The 18,989-nt window shown below is 33.2% G+C and overlaps 1 protein-coding gene and 1 long non-coding RNA gene across 20 annotated transcripts in view; one reads left to right on the forward strand and one right to left on the reverse strand.

Moving 5' to 3' along the window:
* Positions 1-17,394, forward strand: part of LOC110598164 (uncharacterized) — a 165,084-nt gene extending 147,690 nt beyond the window's left edge. Inside the window, exon 6 of the long non-coding RNA XR_013437173.1 lies at positions 8,864-17,394. This is a non-coding gene — a long non-coding RNA (uncharacterized LOC110598164). The remainder of the gene's footprint in view (positions 1-8,863) is intronic.
* Positions 1-18,989, reverse strand: part of Mef2c (myocyte enhancer factor 2C) — a 148,370-nt gene that overhangs the window by 107,252 nt on the left and 22,129 nt on the right. The gene's annotated exons all lie outside the window — the stretch shown is intronic.

Below are 18,989 nucleotides of genomic sequence, written 5' to 3' on the forward strand. Positions count from 1 at the left end.
TATATATATATATGTGTGTGTGTGTGTATATAATATGAAAATTAACTATCTTTTTCAAAATAATTTTTGTTATTATATATATGTGTGTATGTGTGTATATGTTTTCCAAAATTTGCTATGGTGAATTTCAGGATAGGCTTGGACATTTCACCTTTCTTACAATAGATCTTTATGAGAAAGACAAATTTTGCCATGTCAGAAAAGAGAAAAAAAAATGTTTCTTTGGATAGAAATGTGTATCTGTATTCCTATTCCGTCAAGGTAAGAGTAGAAATGCTGGATATTAACATTGGCACAGCTATGCAAGGTCATATCATTTTCCCCTCCTTCAGATAATACCATACCCAAATTATTTCACAAAGATTCCACCTCTCCTATTTTTAAGGCCTTCCGGAAGAGGAGCAACATAACCTTCCTCAGTAACCTATTTTGATATTTCACAACTCGCACTCAGGAAATTCTTACTTATAGCTAATCCCTCACAGAATACTTTACGTTCACTCCTCTTGCTCTGTCCTCTGTACAGTGACATTTGGTGAACATGTCCTCATTTCATTTACTTGAAGACTGTACTAAATCATACCTACTTTTTTACTTCTTTTCTTACTGGAGTTTCTACATTTCTTTGCTCTATCTTTGCAGCTCTTCGTTTCAAATCATGTGTTTATCTTAGCTCTGTGGTCTAAAAATAATCATAAAAAGACTTTTTGTATCCTTATCAAACATATTTGTAATTATACACACTACATTAACTTGAATATTTACCTTTTTATTTCATTTTAATTTTGCCTCTTTTTCCTTGCCAGACTTGTTTCTAGCCAACTTTTTCACGTTTTGTATTTGAGTTTGTTTTTTTCCCTCAATGATTTCTGACTACTTCTCCAGTTTACCAAGGTCATGCTGAGTTCCAGTCCTATCTTTCAAGGGCCAAACCTCAAATATTTTCTTTACGCAGGACTTATTGGCATTTTAAAACTTAATGACTAAATTATTTATATCACTATTCCTTTAGCTACCACTAAAATCTGTACAGTTTAGAGGACCTTTTTTTTCCAAATTTATGGATGAGAATGTCATACTGAATGCAATCATGAACCTTCAGAAATCAAGATTATATCTACCCCTCCTCCATCTCCTCCTCCTGCACACTTTATCACTGAAGATGAAAATACCCTCATGAGACCAGTTCTTACAGGATGCTGGTTCATACTCACACCTTGAGTTTTATAGGATGGACAACATATAGATTTCATTGTGACTTCTCCATATATAAAAATGTGTCCACACACACCTATTTATTTATTTATTTATTTATTTATAAGTCTGCAAATAAGAAAGCTACTGCCTATGGTTCCTAGAATCACTCCTTGTTTCCTTTAAAAGAGGTTCTCACTATGATAACCTAGTCTTTACTCAAAAATTCTTGATAGTAGCTTGTGGATTTGTAATAGCATTGTTACAATAGTTCCTACTATTAAATGACCTTGGGCTTGAATCAGTCCTGCCTAGGAGTTCCATGAAGTCTGTTTCTTAGTATCACTCAACTCCACAGTTTACATAGGTATGCTACATTTCATGTATGCAGCCACAAGCATGTGTTCATTTCTCTGCTTAATAAAGGTGGAAAATAAAGCAAAGAAATATTTCAATCATTTCTTAATTCAACAAAAAAGTGTTGGAATACTATGTTCCAGGGACTAATTCAGGTGAGATATATTAGAGATGAACAGACAAAAACATGCCCTCCTGGTACATACACATTCCTGGTATTAACTATATTTACTTACCCTTCCCCATTAAAAAAAGGCCATATTTATTCTCTGCTGGTGGTATTTTTGGTTTAACTAAATACATGTATAAAGATTACCTCAATTTTGATTCCCTTTATCCCAGTTCAAGTCTTCACTATTTCTTAGAACTTTGATTTTCATATTACTTTCATTTTTCCCCCTTTTCTCTCAGTTCTTTTATTTCCATTTCTTATGCAGGTCCTTCTTTAGTCAACCCAACAATTCTCCCCACCTTTTGAATGTTTGTAATCCAAGATGAAATATTCTACCTTATATACTAACCTCTACCTTATATACTAAACTTTCTAAGGAGTCTTTGTGATATATCCAGGTCTCTGAACCTGCTACATTAATATTAATCTTTTTTATTGTTTAATTTTTTCAGACCTTCAATTCCTGCCTATATCTGGGCCCTAAAATATTATGATTCTTTTGCCAATCACGGGGTTTGAGGGAAAACTAATCTAATTAATAAATAATATTTTCTTAACCTTATTGAAAGAGAAAAATGCTAATAAATCAAGAAAGCCAATTCACTTCCACGCTTGCTGATATTATATAACTGGGTAATCCATGACTGCAATATTTAGAAATATTAGGATGAGAGCAAGTGACCAATTACTATTACATAATAAAAGACAGTAGATTAGAAATGGAGTGCAATTACAGACATCAATCATATGCAAAAACTAAAGTAAAAAATTACACAGTGACAAATATCCTTTCCTGAGCATTTATGAATACAGAATCAGTTGTGAAATTACAGTAAATAATGAAGTGGGAAATGCTGTGATGATTTTTTTGTCATAACTTTAGTTTTTATTAAATATGTTGGGAGAATTCTCAGTAAAAAAAATAGTAAGATAAAGCAGAAAACACATCTCAAATGTAGAGAGGTGTTTGCCAGGATGTCAGCTTCCTGGGTAATTTTTCATGTGTTTATGAAAATCAAAATAATAATAATCATTTTTTAAAGGTGATATTCTAGGTTAGGATCTCAATAATTTCTTACAAAAACCAAATTTTCCTCTTCCAAAAGTCCTGAAGCTATGGATGGACAATATCATGGCAGTGAAATGTCTAAACTGGAAAGGGCACAGGATGATTCTCACCACACCTCTGGAGAAACTTACTGCCTCTCTTCACTCCTGCCTTAGAAGGAGAAGGGTATGATGGATACAGACAGCATCAATCAACTGGCTGGGAGACACAAAAAATTTATCTCATTAGATCCCAATCTAAGAGATGGTGATTCTGTGTCTATATCAATGTGCTTCTTATCTGATTTACTTATTTATTATTTTTTTGGATGAAGGACTTTATAAAACCTCTTTTTTCTTTGCTTTTGTTTTGTTTTAAATCCACAACATGCACTCCTACTTGGGTCTCTTGTTCCATTAGCCACTTGCCTTACCCTAAAACCTTATCTGTCTTCTTGCTGTGCTTATACACCCAGACATAAATATATTTCACCACAAAGTATTGTATGTGTACACGTATCATTTAAATTCTTTTACAAACAATTTTAGAAATATAAATAAAATAAATTCATCAAAAATATTTTTTAAAACCCTCAACGGTAAACAAATATATTACTTAAAACCCATTTTTTTAAGGTTAAAAAAAATCCAAGTCTATCACTGGAATTCTGTGCAAAAGGTGAGACAGATCAATAATTAGGCAGACAATGCATACTACACATTTAAACTGAATTTTTCATAATACTAACACTCAATTTTTATATTTTGTTTCTAAGACTCAATTTATCCACTAAAAAAATCAAGAGATATTACCTAGATTATATATATTTTTCTTTTATCTTTCAGTAAAGATTTCATGATTTATAATCTTTTGAGCCAATATCCATGGCTATCCAGATAATTATGTTAGGAAAACCTATTTCAGACTGAAAACACAGAAAGGAGAGGGGAGAAAAACCGAAGAATAAAATCTACAAATTTGGTGACAAATTTGCCTTGATAGTTTATTCTTGTGAAATAATTTTTAACCATTATTGGTTAACAACTGGTTAACCAGTGGTTAACACATTTTTAACCTCTTGTGATTGTAGTAACACTGAATGAACATGTCCCAGGCATGTTATTTCTATTATTTCAATTGAATATTATGGTTGACTGAATCCATACTGCAATAATCATACTTTATATCATATTGACATAACTTGTCCAACTCTACACTGAAAGTGAGGAGCAGAACTGGGTTTAGAGATTAGGAAGGCTGACTCTATATACCAAGTTTTTATCATTTCTGTTGTACTGCTGCATGTGATAGGAAGATCTACAAAATCCCAAGGAAATATTTTCCTCATTTTGTTTTAAAATTTATTTGTCAAAGTCCTAAATCAGCAGAAAGGGACAGATATCAAATTCAAACAAATTCATGATCTGAGTTTTTAATCTAAAAATAAATTTCTCAAAGTTTGATTCTCACTACAGTCTTTTTGTTTCTGATTGGCTTTTCTGTATCATACTTTGGAAAGTAGATTAAAGTATATTGCTATTTGTAGTTTAAATACAACACAACAAAAATACTAAGTAAATTTAACTTTTTCTCTGATTCAAATTGTATTACTTAATATAATATTTATAGCCTATTCAAGGACAAATATTTCTCTCTCTCTCTCTCTCTCTCTCTCTCTCTCTCTCTCTCTCTCGTTTTAAACAGTGTCTCACAAGGTTGCTGAAGCTGGTCTTGAATTTAGGATCCTCCAGCTTTAACCTCCTGAGTAGTAGGGATTACAGGCATGCACCACTATACTTAAGGATAACTCTTTTCCCTGTGGTTAAGATTTTAAATAGTGCTATAGCTTCTGGCAATCATTTACTTCAAACTTATAGCCAGGAATAAGATACTTCTAATTTTCCATTTGGTATGCCTTAGTACTGTAAACATCATTAGGAACTCTGACTATACAGATCAACCTGACAATGAATTGGAAACAGGTGCCCCTAAAGGTTAAATCTATAGGGGGATTGATGAGAAATGCAGTGTGCAATGATTAACTGAACATGCCATACCTAATAAATTTCTATGTCCTTCTTATTCAATGATTCTTCAGGGTTCTGTGTATGAAAATAATTCACCTTGTGCACCTGAAATGCCTGTTTGATTGTAAGCAACTTTCTAATACAGGGAATACTATGGCAATGACCACAAAACTTGATTTAATTCCATGCATTAATTAATTTGAATTGTGTGCAAAAGTTTAGAATCCACACTACAAACGCTATGAATACTGAACTGAAATTGTCATACTCTCCTGTGTCAATGGCGCCTATAAATGCTCTTGTCAACAGCTGGCTCAAATTGCCAAAAGACCCCAGAAACAATTCAGGAAGGAATAGTTTTTAAATGAATCCACATTAGGGAAAAAAATACTCTTCCTTTATAGTCACTGTTCATTTCCTGTATTGAAATATGACATAGAAGCAACTGTAAGTAAGAAATTATGATCTGCTTAGGGACTTTTTATTAAAACCAACTTCCACTATGCAACATTTCTATGTTGTAGACATTTGAGTACAGACATATTATTCAATCTTCTATTCCAACAGCAAAAGACTTTAATGAGATTATACCTTTACATTTTGTAATCTCTGTTTTTCACAATCTTTTCCATTCTTTTACCTAAATCTTCTATGAACTACAGTTCTCGACCTATGTGATAAACCCATCAGAAGCAAGAAATAAGCAATGATGCATTTGAATCTATTATTGCAAACATCTCAGAAGTTGTGGTACAAATACACATTTCATCTCGATTCTAAACAAATTCTAACTAGTAATAACCTATGATGCTGAGATCTTTGTAAAATAAAATATATTCTCTATAAAGAATTTTCTTCAATATCAGGTTTTGAAACTACATCTTCTGTACATGTACTTTCTGCTTTTAAGACTTTGGTTATGACTGGTACAATAAAATTTGATTACAGATTTATAACTACAATAAAAATAAAATTGACTTCAATTCTTTCTGAAAGTGCTCCCAAATATATGGCAGTACCCCACCATGACAGAAAGATGAGAGCAACAATGCACTGGAGTAAACTCTCATCTGCAGGAGCAAAGGGGAAAAGAAAATCATTATAGAGATCACTTTTAAAGTATTATTTTGTTAGAATAAAAGAAAATTAAACAGTAAAGTTCCAAGGAGAGTTCTCTTTGTGCTCAACATGGTAGAAATATCATTCAAATACAGTTTATCCCTGCAAGGAGATTACCTGTAATGCCTCCAAGGTCACTGCCAACTTGTATTAATGGCCATGTTCAGTATATGTCAGTCACATGAGTTAGAGCTGCCTTCTTCTTCTTTTTCTACTGCATAATGACCAGCCTCTTAATGTACACTGACAAATTGAGGTGAGTAAGTGTGTTTTTCCAAAATATAGATGGAAGAATTTCTTCCCATCACTCTTCTATTTTAATTGTAACAAACACGTGGAATGTACATAGTCTGGCAGGAAGGAGGTTTTAAATATCCTATTTTGAAAATTGAACCATTTTTTAAAATGGCACTTTGAATATTAAAGGGAATTATTTGTGGCTGCATTGTGAATTTTCTTTCAAATGAACATTTGCTTACATTGCTGCAAAAGCACACAATATTTTTTAAATGTAGGAATGACTTTTTTTTTATCAAGAAAATGTCATTGGAACAGAGTTAGTAACAGAATGATTTAGTATTCAATAGTTAAGCTCTATTGCAGATTTGTAATTTTCATTTATCAATATTATTCATCATTTACAGAAGAAATGTGAGAGTGTAGGCATATTGGCTTCTGAATACATCTACTGACTAGAGTGTAGCAGACATATTTATGTACTTAGAGTAAAAATAGATGAACACATATCCTTTACAGGGCTTCTATTTAAATAGTATAAATCACACCCTCAAAGAATAAATGATATTCCAGAATGTTATAATAAGACTTGTTTGTAAGAGGCATCTCTATTAAAAATTTACTACCTTAGCCATGGAATACCAATTTAGGCTGGTTTTGAGATTAGCAACATATTAAAAATCTGAAGAATTTGTAATTTCAATTCTCAATCTGATACTGGAGCTCAGCACTGATTTGTTTCAATTATACCTTTAATTCAACAAAACATTATTGAAATGATTAGGAAACAAAGAAGACAAGAAGAAGCACTTCCCTACTTACATCAGCTGACCAGGACAATATTTTAAAGCTATATTTAGAAAAAAGATCAAAAGAGCTGAGTACAGCAACAATTCTCCATGCCAACTTCCTCTATTACCACTTTTCTTTTTTGTCTTTTTTTTGTTTTGTTTTGTTTTGTAACTCATATAAAACAACATTGCTTAAAAAAGAGAATAATCCCAAGACCTTTAGACAGAGTTTCAACAGGCTGGCCAGTTACATAATTAGACTAAGATTGAATACCAATCTATCGCTTTCACATAAGATCACTATTTCTATTTTGCTTACTCATTTATATTTACACAATTTTCGTGATGAGTGGAATCACAAATGCATTACAAAGAAGTTCCTCAAATTTGTATTTGAATACAAACAAATTCTATCTGAATTACAATTAGATTCAAAGAAATTTCATTTATAAAGCATGTAAGTAAAAATTGTCAATACACAGAATACAAATAAACTCCATTTGCCAACTTACAACTACAACTAGTAATGGGAACATGTGGATAAATTTCTTATCGAATGTTTTAGCTAAGATTTATATCTTTTTATTATCAACATTTTTACAAAGGTCCTGTAGTATAATTTAGCATTAATAAAAATTCTTAGCAAAATTAGGGTGTAGAGAGAATATGCATAATTCAAAAAGTTAATAGTGATCTATATTTGAAAATTCAAAGCTCTGGTAGCCAAAACTATTTTTTTTTTCTTTTCTGGTATCAGGGACTAAACCCAGGTATGCTTCACCACTGAGACACATCCCTTAGCCCTTTTAATTTAATTTATTATTATTAATTTCTTAGAGCTTCCCTAAATTGTGGAGGCTAGCCTTGAACTTTCGATCTTCCTACCTCAGCCTCTTGAGTCACTGGGATCATAGTCTTCACCATCATGCCTGGCAGCCAAAACAATTTTAAATAAAGACAAAGCTAGTTCCAGAAGTTTGGTTGAATGGGTACAACTTTCTAGTTATTTAAAATTTCTTGCTTTGTGATCTTATGTGAATTAAAACCATATCCTAATGTAAAAATTTACATTTCCACACATTTTCATTTCCCTACATAGTAATGATTGGAAATATGCTAAGTATTTTACAAATACTATTTAATTCTCACGAGTCTTTTAGTCAAATAAGGTAGATAAACTGAGACACAGTTTGAAAACTGTAATGTAACTACTTACTCCAAACTAAGGTAAGGAACTTTTTTTTTTTTAAAGTTATGAATTCATCCTATGTACACTAATGAATGGGGCACACTGATGAAAACAAAGTTTAGATTTTAATAAAAAATTGACTTTACTAGGGATAAAAATGTCTTTTTTTCTGAAATATTTAGTTAAAAGATTCTCTATATCAATGAACTGGTTATTTAAAGTTTTAGGTGGGCCATGGGGGAGTATTACACTTTCTTCACTGGTACAAAACTTATTCAATGCAGAAAAATACTTTTTTTAAAAAAATACAATGGTACTGAACACTTTAATATATTTTTAATCTGCTTGTTTCTAAACCACTTAAATTGAAAATAAAAGCTTTATCCACATGTTCTAACTGCATTAATCTTAGAATTGACATATCAAGAGCCAACACACATGATTTGGGTTACTTTGCTGAATTCTGTGGGAAATATCTCTAGTGAACCCTAAGGGATGGTGAGACCTACTGGTTACAAATAAATCAATAATATGGTCATGTGTTCATGATAAGTATACTGAAAATGACTATAATATTTGGCCAATGCAAAATGTTTTCTAAGGTTAATTTAAAACTGCAATAACAGTTCAACACATTCATACTATTTAGTGTTGTCTAAATATTTAACTTTATATTGGTTGTATTAGTGATTGACCCCTATTAAAGTTCTGTTTTCTCTCTTTTTTCAGGGAGATGAATCTCCAAGTTTCTTCAATGCACTGTCTACTCTTAATCAACATTTCAAAACTCAGAAAATTCTAAACATTAGTCTATTTAGCATTCCTTAGTTGAATTTTTTAATTAATTTTTTAATTTATATGTGACAGTGAAATGCATTTCAATTCTTATTTGAATTTTTAATTTAATAATCTGAATTGAAACCATTACAATTCCACTATGAGAACTTTTTAAACTTTGGAAATGTACAATAAAAAATAGCAAAGTTGTGTTAATGACAAGAATTTGTAAGGTAATGTCAAATTTGATAGGAAATTATAAAATCTATTTCTGAGAACTTCTATAAAAGAGGCAAAAACAAAAATCCTTCAAAGCAAATATTTTTTGATTATTAAAAGTTACAAAATAGTGTTTATTAATCCTTGTTTTGTAGCATGCATGCACTGTTCTATTTACTTTACATAAACTAATTAATTTAATCCTAACCACATTTTGTACATGGTTAACTTTTGATTCTTTATTAATACATTTGAATGATTCTTGCAAAAGTGAATGAGCCTATGGAAGAATTCAGAATTGGAGGCAACCTTTGGAGGCCACTGTTCTTCATAGCTACTATAACATCTAAAATGACCTTCACTTCAACATGCAGCAGCCAGGGAAATCTCAGGACTCACGTACATACCAGGATTTCCGTGATCTCCATTATATACACATATTACACACACACACACACACACACACACACACACACACACTCACATATGCTTTTTAAAATCAAGAATTTCTACATAGTTCTTTTTTAATATTTATTTTTTTTAGTTGTAGTTGGACATGATACCTTTATTTTATTTATTTATTTTTATGTGGTGCTGAGGATCGAACCCAGGGCCTCGCACGTGCTAGGCAAGGGCTCTGCCACTGAGCCACAACCCCAGCCCTCTACATAGTTCTTTAATGAAAAAACCTTATCATTCTGTTTCACTATTAGAATAATGCTATGACTACATGCTAACATTCTATATAAACCACTAATTGTTAAAACTCACATTCTGGATGACCAGTTGGCAAATTTAAGGTGTAAAAATTCAATATTTAGTAATACAACTTCTTTATTTTGTATTTTAAATTAGAATGATTTTATGCACATTTATGTATGTGAATGAGCTATAATATTTATCATAAGTACTTGAAATTATAAAATCTATTTTCAGCATCTCAAAAAGATTAAAGTATTCTAATTGTAGTAAAACATACTGAGATGATTATTACTTGAAACTTTATAATGCAATCAATACAATCAGACTCAATCCATATGTGCTATGGATATCCAGAATATAAAGAAATTATTAAACTGTATTTGCATTTTAGGTTGCAACATTTCCATAATGCAAAAAGAAAATTTACTTATTTATTTTTAAATGGAAATTTAAATGACCCAAAAGTAATTGTATTTGGCAGTAATATATACAGGATTCTCTTAATTCTTGGACATTATCAAGATAAAAAACTTATTGGTATCTTCTCAGACATGATTAAAACAGTTTTAGAACTACACACTAAACTGTAATCAATATCAGCAACAGAAGATTCGCAATTTATGGTTAAAAAATCACACCCTTTTACTTTATACTTAAATATCTTCTATATAATTAAATATATAATTATAAAGCTATTTTTATTAGTAAATATAAGGAAAGCACACCTTGCAAAACACCAATGGTAGAAACAGCAGTTGGAGGAAAAACATGCATACGCAACATGATGAGAGAAGGTAGAATCACATTCTAAAGTTAGGTCTGGTGAAGGGCTGTTCAAGGCTATGTTCACCTTATGAACACAGAATCCTGGCTATATTAACCATCGTTGGAAGCAAGTGTACTGTATAAGATGAGCTCTCTCTAACAAAATGTTTATAATTATTTTCCAATCGATAATTAACATGATGTGTCTGTTGCTTTGAAGAATGTAGCTCTAGCTGAGTTGGGAACCTAATCGGCAATGAAGTTTCTGGGCCGAACTTGTACACCCCTGAACAAGAGTCAATTATCAAACACCTATATTCATGTGGTATCTAACTCATCTTCCTTTTAGACTACTAAGAAGAAATGCTGTATATATAATATCTAGACATTCAGTAAACAAAAAACAGTATTAAGTTACTATAATTAAATGGATGCAGGTAACTGTAAATTGCCTGCATAAACAAAATCCATGAAATGTAAAGATGATCCTTTTAGAAAACAATATTATATTAAAATGAATGTATTATGAAGATTGCTAGTGAAGAGCAAAACTTCATGATTTAATCATTGTTTCGATTTTCTTATCCTCAACATCTTCTGATGCTAACTAGCAGTAGAATAGATAAAAGATATGATTTACCTTTTGTTATCTGTCTATATAATGGGTTTACAAGAGCTGTAAACCATTTCCAATGTATTTGAATTCTTCATATTGTTTACAGGAATAAGAAATCAATCCGTTAGATGCTCATGACAAAACAAAACTAAAAATCAACTTCTATGAATAGATTGGATATAGCTTAAATGCCAAACAGGGCCAATATGATATACAATGTCTTCTAGTGAATCATACCTGTATCTTTCCACATGGTTTTAGAATTAGGACAGTATTGTTATTTCATGATTTTCACTACTGACATAAATAAGAACCACAATAATTAGTAATAAGCACAATAATTACTGATTTTTACAGGGGGGGAAATATGAGAAAGAAATATAAAAATGATAATTTAAGAAATGGATAGGAGCATTATCTATTACCTGCATACAAAATGATTTAGAGTGCACTGAGAGCAGCCTTTTGTAGCTATAAAAGAACCATGCTCTCTAGTCAGAGATCAAAGTTTTAGTCCATGTCATGTCTAAGCTTCAGATTCCCTGGCTGCAAGACATGTAGAAGCAGACAATAAATAGACATCACTGGCATGGGTTTATGGAGTAGTTATAATCAACATTTTTGGCCAGTCAGATATTATATAAGCAGCTCTGGCGCAAAAAGTAATTTGCTACTTGAGAGATGACAAATTTATCAGTAAATATATCCTAAATACAAAGATGAATAAAACTTTATCTTTGCACCCCAAAGAGCTTAAATTTTGCCAAAGTGGGAAAGATGCCACTTTTAATATTAATTTTAGTGCCACACAGAAACTAGTGAATATCATGAAGTCCTCTAAAAGTCAAATATGGGAAGGCTATCTCTACTGGGAAACATCTCATGGAGGACATACTTCATTTCCCAGGTCTCTCTCATTTAAGTTAGGACATTTATTACTATTTACTCACTTGCTTCAATATAATTCAATAATGATGGAGTATCTATTATGTTACAGACTCATTCAGATCAGAAAAAAAAAACAAAGATGAATAAGGTACAGTCTACAAGCTTGAGGAGTTTACAATCTAATGTGGACAAAGAACAATTTACATTTATACAGCGCTTCCATTTTACAGTGCTATTGCACATATGTCATTTCATTCATCCTTGGGAACTGTAGTTACTAAAATCACAAAAATTGACATTCCTACTGTGATATGAAAAAAGGACTGCAATGAATTATAACTGTCTTCGGTTGAGTCTTTAGGGTTTTAATTTTGTGTTTCAGAGAACTGAGATTCACTCTAATTTTCCTATTTATGTGACTGAACTGACCCATTCTAGAACCCCAAGGTGTTCTATGTGCAGGAAGGGAGCCCCATGGGTCACTCCACCAAGGGCTTAGGCTCCAGTGCTGTTCTTGCTGGAGAAACCTGGTGAACAATACAAATTTTAAAAAGGAGCTCTGGAACTCTCTCTCCGGCTTAGTTTATTTCTTAATTGCTGTTAGAAAATCTTGGAACTTGGGCTGGGGATGTGGCTCAAGTGGTAGCACGCTTGCCTGGCATACGTGCAGCCCAAGTTCGATCCTCAGCACCACATACAAAGATGTTGTGCTCGCCAAAAAACTAAAAAAATAAAATATTAAAAAAAAAAGAAAATCTTGGAACTTGAAAGAGTCTTAGTAAGTGCTATATAAAATAATTTGAAATACATCCTACATTGAAGTTTATTTTCTGAAAGAATCTGAAAGTATCGTTATCTCCAAAACAAATTACTTCATGTTTCAAATAAGCATCATTATAGTTTTTAAGACAGTTCTACACATAGTAATAAGATGACACATTTCTTTTAATAATTTTGCATAAATTTTTCTCAGCTCCTCACAGATTCTTTTTCTAATAGCAAAGAATAAAATACATAGTTAGGCTGATAAATGATTTAAAAGGCAGTGAATAAAGTAATGCATGAATTTTCATTCCCTTTCTTCAGATTCCCTGCATAGCTGAATGTGTGTTCAAGTCCAGGTGGTATAGAGAAAAAAATTCAAAGCAAGATTTTAAAAACAAGAAGGTTAATAAAACACCACCAACAAAATTTACATACACAAAGTATTGCTTTTTGACTCACAAAAATATTCAGCAAAATACTCTTTTCCTATTAACTTAATTTCAGTAAATTTAGACATTTCTTGATAATAAAATCCAACTTGTGAATATCAAATTCAAATGAACTGAATGCATACCTCTCCACCCCTATGGAATTGAAATCTTCCTCATCCTTCCCCCACTTCCTTACATATGCAAATCATCTCATGATGAACCTCCTGCAATAGAGTTTCTAAGTTTAAGCCCCTCGATCTTTTTCTTCACCTCTCTCTATTCAATTCATGTGTAGTATCCACCTATAATGTGTTCAAGATACCTTCCCAGACACTTCAGCAGACCCCGACATGAGAAAGAATCTAAAGAGATGAGAAGGAAGAGAGTGGCGGAACTTATTTGCCCCTTCATTTAATAAGTATATATTAGCCACATACCTGGCAGTTTTGTAACTCCAAGTCTGTGTGGGACATTTTGGAGGAGATGGCCCAGTAAGAGTTAATTAGGGAATAGGCAGGCAGCAGGGTGCCGCTGATGAGGGCTTGGAGTTTGAAGTCCAACTGCCTGAGACTTAATGCTAGTTTACTTCCATCCCTCTCAGGCGTCCTCATACATGCACGCATCATTATCAATCCCCTTCTCTCCTCTTTGGTTTCGGCTCAGCTATCCCTTGGGGAAATATCTTTTTCATATTTTCCACATGTCAGCTAAAGATAACTAATAAACATTTAGAGTGATGCTTATTATATATCTGCATTAAGCTACAGAAAAAGCTATTTCTAAAGAAACTATTAACTAAGAATGCTTGAAGCTTTCAGCAGTAGTCCTCAAACTCCAGTAAATATTTTAATCACCTAAATATCATGTGGCAAGTTCTTCCCATCTTTCAACATGCTAATGAAAAATCTGTACTTTGAAGGAGCAGTGCAAACCATTCTAAGGCCCGTACATGCTAAATTACACTTCAAAAATTGAGAAATAGTTTCATTTCCACAATCATTCCACCTGTCTTGCCAGAGGACTTTGGCTAACAGCGTCAATGAAGGAAACCTTCAACAACTTGATTCAGTATTTGTATTAGCACCTGTGTGGCTCTCTACTAGTTTTAAAGTTTTTATTTGGGGCACACAGTGGGGTTTTGTTGGCTTACCAGATAACAATCATTTGGGGGGGGAAAAACGGTTCCTATGAAAACTAAATTCCAGACATTAATTTTAAAGCAGATATTTGGGACACAAATAAATTAGAAATTAGGGTAAAGTATTTCCAGAATACACACATAGAACAGATTGAGCTTTTTATTTCCTAGTTATCAAGAATATAGAACCAGAATGCAAGAAAAACCAAGGAGAATGCCATTTAACACAAGAAAGTTCCTGTGTTAAGTAATTAAGAATGCAGTGTTCTAGAACAGAAAGAAAGCATTTATTTTTTTTTTCATTCTCCTGCATAATATCCCAATTCAGTTAATAACAGACAGACTATTATATAACTAGTGCTACCTCATCCTATGAGAAACCAATAATTTGGAAACAACACTGATGACTAGTCATAAACACTGGGAAGTTACTCTCAAAAAGAAAAACTTCTTTTTGCAGATATATTGTAGTCAAGCTAATGGCTATAAACCAGGCCTTCAGATGCAAATGTATTTGCTTCTTTAGGAGCAAGTTCAAACATCCCCCTCCCCATGGGAGTGAATTCAGTCAAGATCAACAACAACGAGAAATACTTTTTTGTCTTTTGAGAACAGAATGAATACATAGGATACTATAATAGACAATGATATTTTCTTACACAACTTGGCAAATTTCTGTAGACCAGTCAATGATAAAGTTCCTTAAACCCTACAGGTCTTACAATTTTATTAAATCATTTTTTTTGCAAGTAGGAAAAAGTATAAATTTCTTTATGTAATGGAAATAAGTTTCATTTTTATGGCCAATTCAACATTTTAATAATGACTAGAAACACCAGTGAAACACTACATTCTGCAGGTAGTAAAGAAGTGCAATGCAATGGTTTCTTTTACATAATGGAAATCACATGCATTTTATAGTAGGTTTGCCATTCTAATAATGATGGGACGTGCCAATGGAATGAATGAAGTACCTCTCAATTTTATTCCACTTTTCCTGTGGCTGGAAAAAAACATTAGAGCCACTTCAATGTGGACAGATGAATAAATGAATATACTACTGCTTTAGAGGTTCCTTTTCTTTTTCCTTTTTAAAGATAAGTTAGGCCTTTGTCCTTAGAAGAGGATGGCTAGTCACTTGGCTGAATAGCCCATTCCCTGTTTCCTTTAACATTTCTCTGCACTAGCATCATAAAACAAAGCAAAATGCATTCTTTTGTTTTTAGAAACTGTCTTTTTTTTTTTTTTTTGCATTAAAATATGCCATCCTCCAGAGAATACCTCTCAGACACAGCCTTAGGTCATGTCTGTGAGCCACTGCAGTCCTGCTGGGGTGATCAGACTTGTTGGCAGAGCAGGCCTGCTCAGCCAAGTTGGGCAGCCGAGATCTGGAAGCACTGGCCCCACCACATGCGTGACATCAAGATGATCCACAGCAATCCTGCAAGACTACATTTTAAGTAGAGCTTCCAATTTGCTGTGGTTGGCATGACCTAATTTTGGCTCAAAAGGTACATTCTCCCCATTCCCTTCTGGGTTTCACTGACTATACATTAGAGAAAAAAAAATTATGTTCTTAAATGGATCCTTACTCTTCCCTTTCTTAAAGAAATTTAGGGAATTTAACAACTGTTGGCCTTTGGCTAATACCCAAACTAAAGTCTTTTTCCAACTTCGCCTACATCTTGACCCCTCATGTCAAATATTTTAGGCAGTCTATTTATAAAGTTCATCACTTCCCCTGTTACTTCATCTTTAAAAATGTCAATAATTTAATAATTGGAATGATGCAGCTGGTCTCTTAAACTGGGTATAGGAATAATTTCTGGAAGAGAAAATTTTCCTGATATAAAGTAAAGCAATCAACTTATTCTTATTTCACTAGTTAGAAGGTAAGTAATTCTAAGTGAAATACATTTATTTCACCTTAATGTTCAAAGATATCTCAAAACTTAATGAGATTTTAGATGTTTTTAGCAAGATTATACATTTGAACTACTTTGGACCTTTATTTTTTAAAGGCTGACACACAGACCTCTCACAGACCAATGATATCAGAATCATAGGAGCCCGTTTCCTTGTATCATTATTTAAAAACTAAATTCAAATATGTAGGGAGATCTGAAATTCACTGTATTTAACTCAATTAAAAATAAAACACACCAATACAGATATATTTGTTGCAACATCTAACTTTGGTGGTACATGTCCTTGAAATTTATTAGTCTGTTCATTTACAGTTTGATTCACCTGAAGGAGCTTTTCAGCTACTGCCTGAGACAAGAGGAAAAATCTGTCAGGATAACCTCACTGATTCTCAACAAATTCATAAGTTACGGTCACAGAGAGCACTGCCTTTTCTACAGAACCAATCTTGGGTGTTTAGGAGGCTTAAAAACCAATTGTTTTCACCTGGATCAGAAGAAATATTTGGACAGTTTCCAATATTAATTATGAAAAACTCACTGTATTATATATTTACTGCCTTGTAAATCTCTAACACACTAATTGAATTTCATGCTATACACTTAATTTATTGAAGGTGACAATTTTCTAATTGCATATGTGATGTTAATGTATTATCTATTTGAGATCAAATTCACTACATTGTAAGACTTCCAAAAAAGTCAGCCACGTACATTAAAGTTCTCTGTTTTTCATAACTGATCTAATTCTATACTTTAATCACTAGGAAATAATATTATGAAGCAGTGCAACCTAGTTCCCCTTCTCCCTTCCAATATGTAAACACACTTATTTCGTTAAGAGTCTGGTTTGTGGAGGTAACATTGTCTAGTAGCTGGAACAGACTGAAATTTTATGTACAGACTTCGAATTTTGTTCCTTTACATAATTGAGACTATCAGACTATCATCACCTCACCTCAGGCACACAGAGCTGAATGTATTTGTTTTAAGGTAATGCTTTCTGTGAAATAATAAAACATTTAAAAATGTAACTTGCAGGATTAGAACTTATATGTCCTTTTTATGGCTTCCTTTTTCTGTCTCCTGACACATACATATGTATCTCACACACACACACACACACACACACATACACACACAGAGACACACACACTCTAATTAACGTACGTGTGTGTGTGTGTGTGTGTGTGTGTGTGTACTTTGTATCCTTGTTTGGTAACATGGAATAAGCAGGTCCAGTTTCTCAGATTCTGTGTGCTTTATAAGATAAGGATTTGCTATGAATTATGAACTTATTCTCTTCTACTAGAGTACCTTTAACAGAGTTCTTTAAAATACACAAGGTTTTTTCCTAATGATAAGACACCCCTCGAGGACTTCTATTTATTTGTTTTTGCTTTTTTAGAACAAAAAGGAAAAAAAAGGAGACATACCAGTTGAAGTTTTTTTCTTTTAATACTTTTTGTAGAAGATAAAAGTTGAGTCCCTGTTACAGAAAGTATTCTTGGGGCATCTCCCTGTTGGTGCTCTTCTCTCTTATTCACAACTTGTTCCATATCCTTTGTCAAAATACTGGACTGCAGAGGAGGACCTGGCTAAGGCCATCCTTCCTTTCAGCTGTGTCTAGGAAATAGGGCATGAGGGGGAGTGCAGGAGGAGCTAGTCCTCAGAGCTACCTTGCAATCCACAACAGCGAGGTTTGGGTGGCATACCAGAGAATGGAAAGGGGATTAGCTCAGCTTGTCCTATTTTGGGGTTCATCTTCACGGTTTCATTTGCAGCCCCCAATTCCAACAGAACCTAGGCAAGGCTTAGGCTGCTTCTCCAAATGGGAAAGCATAGCTGAGAATATGGCAGGCCTATTATGCTTTTGGAGGTGCGCTTGTCCCACAGATGCCTTGTTGCAAAACACTGCCGGGATTTGGCTCATCATTTAAAATTCCTCTAGGTGTCCTGTCCTCACTGAAGACTGACCTGGCCAGTCATCCTCAGAAAAAGTTGATGATTACATCACTTCACTTTCAACATGCCTGCAGTGTATATTGGTCACATCACCTGTATGACTGCACCTAGCCTATTCATCTCCTTTATTAGATGGATTTCCTCAGGGGCAGGAAAGCACCTCTGCATCCCTAATGCTAGCAACCTCCCACACTAAAGACCTATTAAATGTTAGACTGATGAATTAGTAAGTTTACAGTCTGTATTTGAAGGGAAGTCTTGAATAGTAGTAATAGATATTATAAGGGCAGAGTCCCAGGTAGTCTTCAAGTTATGTTTGTTTCTCTAACTTTTTCTTTTTTTTTTTTTTTGTGATGCTGGGGATTGAATTGAACCCAGAGCTATATCCCCAGTCCTTTTTTATTTTATTTTGAGATAGGGTGTCACTAAATTGCCCAGGCTGGTCTGGAACTTCTAGTTCTCCTGCCTCAAAATTCTAAGCAGCTGTGATTACAACTGTGTTCCACTGTGCCTGGCTATTTCTATCACTTTCAGAATGCATGCTCAAGTTCAAGATTCACATTTAACCTTTTAACTTAAGTTTTCAATGCAGGCTTTACATTAAGAGAGAAATCGCAAAGCCCAGATGGTAGACCAGTTAAATCTGAATCTGGAGGTGGGACCT

This window comes from Ictidomys tridecemlineatus, chromosome 1 (genome assembly GCF_052094955.1).
Source record: "Ictidomys tridecemlineatus isolate mIctTri1 chromosome 1, mIctTri1.hap1, whole genome shotgun sequence".
In the NCBI taxonomy this organism is placed as follows: Eukaryota; Metazoa; Chordata; class Mammalia; order Rodentia; family Sciuridae; genus Ictidomys; species Ictidomys tridecemlineatus.